At 36.0% G+C, this 7,429-nt stretch overlaps 1 pseudogene; it reads left to right on the forward strand.

Annotated features, from left to right (window-relative positions):
* The first annotated feature begins 2,998 nt into the window (after positions 1-2,998).
* On the forward strand, positions 2,999-7,013 carry LOC149217094 (binding partner of ACD11 1-like; annotated as a pseudogene).
* Positions 7,014-7,429: the final 416 nt, after the last annotated feature.

Here is a 7,429-nt window from a genome sequence, read left to right on the forward strand (position 1 = left end):
CATCATTCCCAGTCATTACCTCTAGTGAACTGATCTCTTAAGCCTCCGCAACCAAAGGTCATTTCTACTCCAATTCATTGCTTCCCACAAAATTCCTTTCAGCTCCATCTTCTCTATTAATGGAATAGGGTGATTCAAGATTGTCCCCCACAAGATCCCTTTCAATACTTTCTTTCCAGATAACCAAACTGGGGGATTCAAGCTTGTCCTCCACAAGATCTCTTTCAATACTTTCTTCCCCATTAACCAAATAGGGTGATTCAAGCTCATCCCCAAAAATATCTCTCTCAATTCTTTCTTCCCCATTAACCAAACAGGGTAATTCATGTTTATCCCTCACAAAATCTACTTCAACCTCATCATCTCCATTAAGCAAACATGCTAATTCAACCTCATTCCCGGTAAAATTATTTTCAAATTACATAAATAAGGATGGTTCAAATGGAAAGATCACATAGATTAAGGATTCTCTTTAAATTATTTAGGTAGTGTAAATGAAATTTATTAGAAAATTTGGTTTCAAATATATGTTATGGAAATGAAATTTAAGAAACAGGGAAAATAAAACATGATTACGATGCAAATATTGACTTTGTGGATTCATCCATCAAAACACAACCATATTCTAAACACACAATTTCATAATTTCCCTCTTACCACCAACCAAAATAAATAATATTTATCCATTTCAGTATTAGACGCTGAAAGAAAGTAGCTCACTGTGATGCTATGATGCTTTGCACTTTTCATTTTGAATGCTGACATTCAACAATGCATCTGCAAAGATTGCATAATGATCGATGGATACACTTTAGACCAGTGTTTTTAAAACCGTTTTCAAAAACCGGTTACCGATCAAACCTGCCAGTTATCAAGGCGGCCGGTCCGAACCGGCCAAAAAACCCAATTCTATATGAGATTTCACCTGTTTTGGGCCCTAACTGGTGAAAATCAGCTGGTTTAGGATGGAACCGGTCGGTTCCATCCTAAACCGGTCAGTTTTTGGCATGCCCACCGAACCATGCAAAAAGGCGGGTTTTGTTTGTGGTTTATGGGTTATGGGGGGAGGTAAAGGTGTTTTCCCTCCAAAAACACCCTCTCCAAGCCATAAGAGACCCCTATCACTCTCATTTTTCTCACACAACTGATTTGGAGTGTTTGTGAGTGTTTGTGAGTTTGTTTGTGAGCTTGAAGAGTGTGGAGTTTTTGCTAAAGTAGTCATCTTGGAGTTGGAGTTGGAGCTATTTTGGAGATAGTGTGTAGCTGCCAGTGGAGTTTCGATCTTCAAGAGGAGGCTAAGGGAGCTAGTTTTCATTTCTAGGTAAGGATTTTCACTTGATAATTCCTCATTTGAGTTTGTTTTCCATGATTTTTTTTTATGTGTTATAAACTTCTCACTTCTATGATCTATCATGTATGCTATAAACTCTCTAGCTCTATGCTATCAAATTTTGTAGCTTGAGCGTTGCATGTGCATTTGTTTTCCTACATTTATCTTTAGTTTTCCATGTTGCTTAGCTGCAAACTTTTTTTTAAATGGCAGATTTCTTTGCAAATTGTTATTATTTCAAGGAAACATGGCTCCAAAAGGAAAGGACAGTGCATGGGCTCATTGTGATGTAATTGATGGAAAAATGATATGAAAATTATTCCATAAATCTATTGGAGGTGGGGGTATTCTTAGGTTGAAACAACACTTGGTTGGGATAAGAGGCCAAGTAAAGCCATGTGATGCACCAAATGCACTGTTAGGTCCTATTAGGGCAGAATACATTTCCAAGCTTGAAAAATTTTATGAGGATAAGGGTAGGGAGAAGGCCATCCAAGATGGCATTGCAAGGAAGAGGGAATTATTAGAAGCCATGAAAGAGAGTGGGTATGATGATTATGAGATTCAAGACTCCACTTCTATCCCTTCCACCAATGACCCCTTTCACTATGTTTATCCTTCTGTTGTCCAACCATCAAAAGGAACAAAGAGAACAAACATCCAAAGTTATTTCTCATCTTCTGCCAACATTGCCTCTTCTAATACCACTTCCTCCCAGCCAAGTTCTCAACCCACTTTGGATCAACATTCGAAAAGACAATGAAAAGAAAATTCTCACCAATACATTACTAGATGGTGGTATGATTTAGATATCCCATTTAATGATGCTCGCTCACCTTATTACCAAGCTATGTGGGACTCTGTTATAGCTGCAGGAAAGGGCGTCAAAGGCCCTACTATGCATGACTTAAGGGGAGCTCTTTTGCAAAAAGAGATATCTTCCATTGATGAGTATTTGGTTGATTTTAAAGATTCATGGCTCAAAATAGGTTGTTCCATTATGTCAGATGGATGGTCCGATGGAAAGAACTACACTATCATTAATTTCCTTGTTTCTTGCCCTCAAGGAACCATGTTTTTGAAATCAGTTGATGCATCTGATAAGGTAAAGGATGCAATCCCTCTATTTGAGCTTTTGGATAACGTTATTCAGGAAGTTGGGGAGCAGAATGTTGTGCAGGTCATCACTGATAATGCCTCAAACTATGTTCTTGCTGGAAATATGGTTGAGGCCAAATATAAGACCATATTTTGGACTCCATGTGCTGCACATTGCATAGACCTCATGCTTGAGGATATAGGCAAAGTGGAGTGGGTAAAAAACACTGTAGAGACTGCCAAGTGCATTAAAAATACATTTACAACCACTCATGGGTATTTAACCTAATGAGGAAACACATTGGAGGCAAAGAGCTTGTTAGGCCTGCAATTACGAGATTTGCAACTCACTTCCTCGTGTTGCAATGTCTCAATGGTCAACATAAAAACTTGCAGAAAATGTTTTCCTCTGAAGAATGGTCTAAATCTCGGTGGGCTTGTAGACCAGATGGAAAAGACACCAAAAAGAAAGTGTTAGACACTTATTTTTGGAAATGGTCTGTAGAGCTTGTGAAAATTACCGAGCCCCTTGCTAAGGTGCTAAGGTTGGTGGATGGGGAAATATTGGCCATGGGCTACCTTTATGAAGCTATGGATCAGGCAAAGGAGCAGATTCGGGTAGCTTACAAGGACAGGTTAGCTAAATATGGTCGTATATGGGAGATCATTGATAACAGATGGAACAATCAACTCCATCGTCCTATACATGCAGCTGGGTATTTTTTGAACCCAAGGTATACTATAAAAATTGGCTAGGAGATCAGCATGATGGGAAGGTCAGAGCTGGATTGATTGATTGCTTAGAGCGCACGGTCCCTAGCCATGTAGACCAGTGGGAAATACATAGACAACTTACTATTTTCAATATGGCAAGTGGTACTTTTGGCAAAAACTTGGCAAAGATGGCAAGAGATGTGGACCAACCACGTAAGCAATTCCAATTTCCATTTTGTTTTTCTTTTCAAGTTAAAATTATTTACGTTCTTTACAATTCAAATTATAAACTAAGTTACTAATTAGTATCTTTTTCTTTGCAGCACATTGGTGGGAGTCATTTGGTGGCCAATGTCCTAAATTGCAAAGGTTTGCAATTAGAGTCCTCAGCCAAACTTGAAGTGCTTCAGGTTGTGAGCGCAATTGGTCTTTCTTGAGCGCATACACATGAAGAAGAGAAACCGTTTGGAACAAAAATGGTTAAATGATCTTGTTTTTTGTAAAATACAAGGTTCGACTGAGGAGGAACCAAATGATGAGCAAATCACGTGATCTAGATCCCATTGTGTTGGACGATATTGATCCAACATCAGAATGGGTGGAGGAGACTGAAGATCCTGTGTTTGAGGCTAATTTTGATATCGACATGTATTTAGCGAGGGATGAGGCAGATTATGTGGCGGCATCAAAACCAGGATCAGTAGCAGCATCAAGGAAAGGCAAGGAACCAATCGAAGGAACTAATCGTGCAGGTTGACAAACTCATGCTTCCATTAGGTCCACTTCTATTGTCATTGGTGGCATTGAAACTGAGGTTGCAAATCAGGCTGAGGCATCATCAGACGTTGAACCAGATGATGTGTATGTAGCTCCTGATGATGATCCTATGTCTAGTAGTGTTGATGGACTTGATGATTGATCATGTGTACACTGTAGACTTGTAGTAGGCCAATGGCCTCATAGCTTGCAGCATTTTTTATGGACTTTATAGGCCATTTACAAGTGGACCACATTTATAGGAAAATAAATGGCCTATAAAGTCCAGAAAACGAATCTGCAATATATAGTGTGGTTATCTTTGAGGCATGTGTTACTTAAAACTAATGCCTCTATCTATTAGTTTCCTTTTTTTGCTGGATTTTTGGCTTCCTCAACGCTCACTTACTATATATTGCATATTCGTTTTCTGGACTTTATAGGCCATTTAGAGCCTCATTTCTTATGTATTTTGCAATTTTGTTGATGATATGTATTGTACTCGGTGCCATTTTGATATATTCACCTTTACATGGTATATAAATGAGAAAACTTTGCATATTTTGTCTCTATTGGCTTGGAATCATGGTTTTACATCTCAAAAATAGTTCTGTTTCATTAAAAATTAATTATTTAATGTATTTTTTTAAAACCGGTTTGTTTAGACCAAGCAAGTCTCGATTAGACCAGTTTCGGTCAGTAAATCGGTTCATTAGGTGGATCGGTCTGGTCACTGGTTCCAGTTTTAAAAACATTGCTTCAGACTAAGGAAATATAGATTTGGAGGCCCAATACTGCATTGAATCAAAACTTTTGATAATGAATAAAACAACTAATTTTAATTTAATCAATCTTCCTTTGGTTACTATTTAGTGTCACAGTATATATATCATATATGTGTGTTTGCTATTCACTAAAAATTCTGAGAGGAAGGTTGTCAATTGTCGTTACAGATGGTTATACAATCCAGGTCTATAATTTGTCTACGAAAGCAATAGTTAAGGATGTTAAGCAGTTTTTATCATACTGTGGCACAGTAAAGAACGTAAAATTAGAGAGGTGGGTGTTGGATTTCTTGACTAATTTTTATGTAAAAGTGTTGATTTCCAATTTCTGCAATATCTATTAAGCATAATAGTTGTCAACTTGTGTATTATCAGAGTTGCAGAGAAGTGTTCTATTAAGAATATGTTGAGAAATAGAGTGCAGTCACAATATTATTTTTGTGTTGCAATATCTATTGAGAATAATAGTTGTCAACTTGTGTTTTATCAGAGTTGCAAAGAAGTGTTCTATTAAGAATTGGTTGAGAAATAAAGTGCAGTCACAATATTATATTTGTGTTATCAAAATTAGAGAAATGATTCATGGAAATCTTGTTGGATGTAGTAAGACTTGACATCAATGAGTTAGGAAATATCAAGCCAAGTAGTAGCCCTGGTGTATATTTTTCCTGATAAAACTGGATAACACTAGAGAATTTGCATTGATATACATACTTAAGGTCTGTGTAACAGTAGACCTTAACTAGCCAAAACCAGTGCCTAATTATATTTTTTGGGTGGTGATAGGATGGGGCAGTGGACACAAGTTTCTTTAGAGACTATCAAGGAGCGCTATGCTTTAGAAATTGCTATCCTTCTTAGTGTAAGTATGATTTTCTTAGTTTATTGGTGTTTGCAATTGTAAGGTTTAAAGGGTAAATTCTCTGTTGTGATTTTATTACAAGTGGATTTTGGTTGGGATTTGAATTTTCTATAAAGAGATGAAATTCAAGATGTTGCTTTACTAATAGTCACATTCAGATTGACATCGCCTTCTGAATATAGTTTTGGTTTTCTGGTAAAAATATAAAAAGTGAAAAAAATTGTAGGTTTCTGATGTTTTTGGCATTTTTGAACTAGGGAGCTACAATCCTAAATCAGGAGGTGTATATAGTGCCATGGGGAGGATTAGAGGAGGTAGCTAATTAGTGGGAAAAGAAAATGATAAAATTTCATGAAGAGGGAAACACATTAGGAGTATTTTCATTTACTTATTTTTACTCTTTTATATATTTTATTTATTCTTATATGTGGAGGAACAATGTTCAAATAAATTTAAGAAAAAAATTGTTTCCTCAAAATACATTAATACTGCACTTAGATCTAGACCTTGCTTACCCTGCCATAGTCATTCTTGTATCAAATCAATTTTATGGTCTCTGTATATGTGTTTAAATGTCTGATCTTTCAATTTTGTTTTGAGATCTTTGATAAATGAGTACCATTCATGGGTAAACGACAGTACTTTTTTCCTGTTGTGTAGTTCCAAGATCAAGATTGGATCATGTAGAGTACCTCAAAGGCCATTTTGGTCAAGGATATTGAGAGTAACCTAGAATAAGATTTTACTTGTGAAAGGAAATGAAAATAATGAACAAAAAAACATTTATTTTGACTGTTTTGTAAAATGTCTTAAATGTAATCTTGCTTTACAAACTCTCTGTAAATAACTATTTATAGAGAAGGAAGATCCTACCCTTTAAATTCTACTTATTCCTATAGTTCTGTAGAATAGAAGTAGCTTAAAAAGGCCACCTACCTTACCAATGGAGAAAAGTAAAATTTAGATATTACATAAAAATTTAGAAAGTCATACTTCTTAGACTGAAAAATGATTTTCTCAATTAGCCTATGATATTCTGAGGATATTAACATTATTGTTATTGGACAGTTTGAAGTCCTTGATAAGCAACTGAGATTTTTCGTTCCATTTTGCTGACCAGGTAGTAAAAGTGGTTACATCAATGCTTTCAAATGGTTATACCTTAGGAAAAGATACTTTAAACAAAGCCAAAGAGTTAGATGACAAGTATCAAGTGATGGGCACTACTGCAACAAAGGTGGCAGATTTTTGCAAATTCTTCAGAGAGATATCAAAAGAAGATTTGATTACAGAAGGGAAATCAGCTTGCAATGCAGGAACAACAGCTATCAACAACAGTTATTTTGCAATAGGAGCATTGAGGGTTGTTGGGGTTTTTGACAAGGCAGCCAAAGCTGCTGCTAATTTTACTAATAGGAATAATGCAGCTACTAATTTTGGTAATAGGAATAATGCAACAAAGAAGTAGACTTGAAGTATTATGGCACTATCAAGTTAGAACTGTAATGTAGTGGTGTTGGCCTTCAGTTTTATCTGTCTCATAATTAAGTATGTATATAATGTTGTAAGTTCATGTCCATAAGGACATGTGAGTGTGTAAGAAACTACTAAAAATATTTGAAAGCATCTTCTGTAATCATGACCATGCAGCTATGTGGGGTAGAGTCAAAGTCGTTGGTGGGAATGTGTGATATTGTATAGAATCAAAGTCATTGGTGAGAATATGTGATATTGTGGAATATCTACGACCTGCAAATAATATGTCATAAATAAGGATGGTTCAAATGGCAAGATCACATAGATTAAGGATTCTCTTTAAATTATTTAGGCAGTAAAAATGAAATATATTAGATAATCTCGTTTCAAATATATGTTATGGAAATG

This window comes from Pinus tabuliformis, chromosome 1_1, assembly GCF_031772625.1.
Source record: "Pinus tabuliformis cultivar Carrire ecotype Pingquan chromosome 1_1, CPIR1, whole genome shotgun sequence".
Taxonomy (NCBI): domain Eukaryota; kingdom Viridiplantae; phylum Streptophyta; class Pinopsida; order Pinales; family Pinaceae; genus Pinus; species Pinus tabuliformis.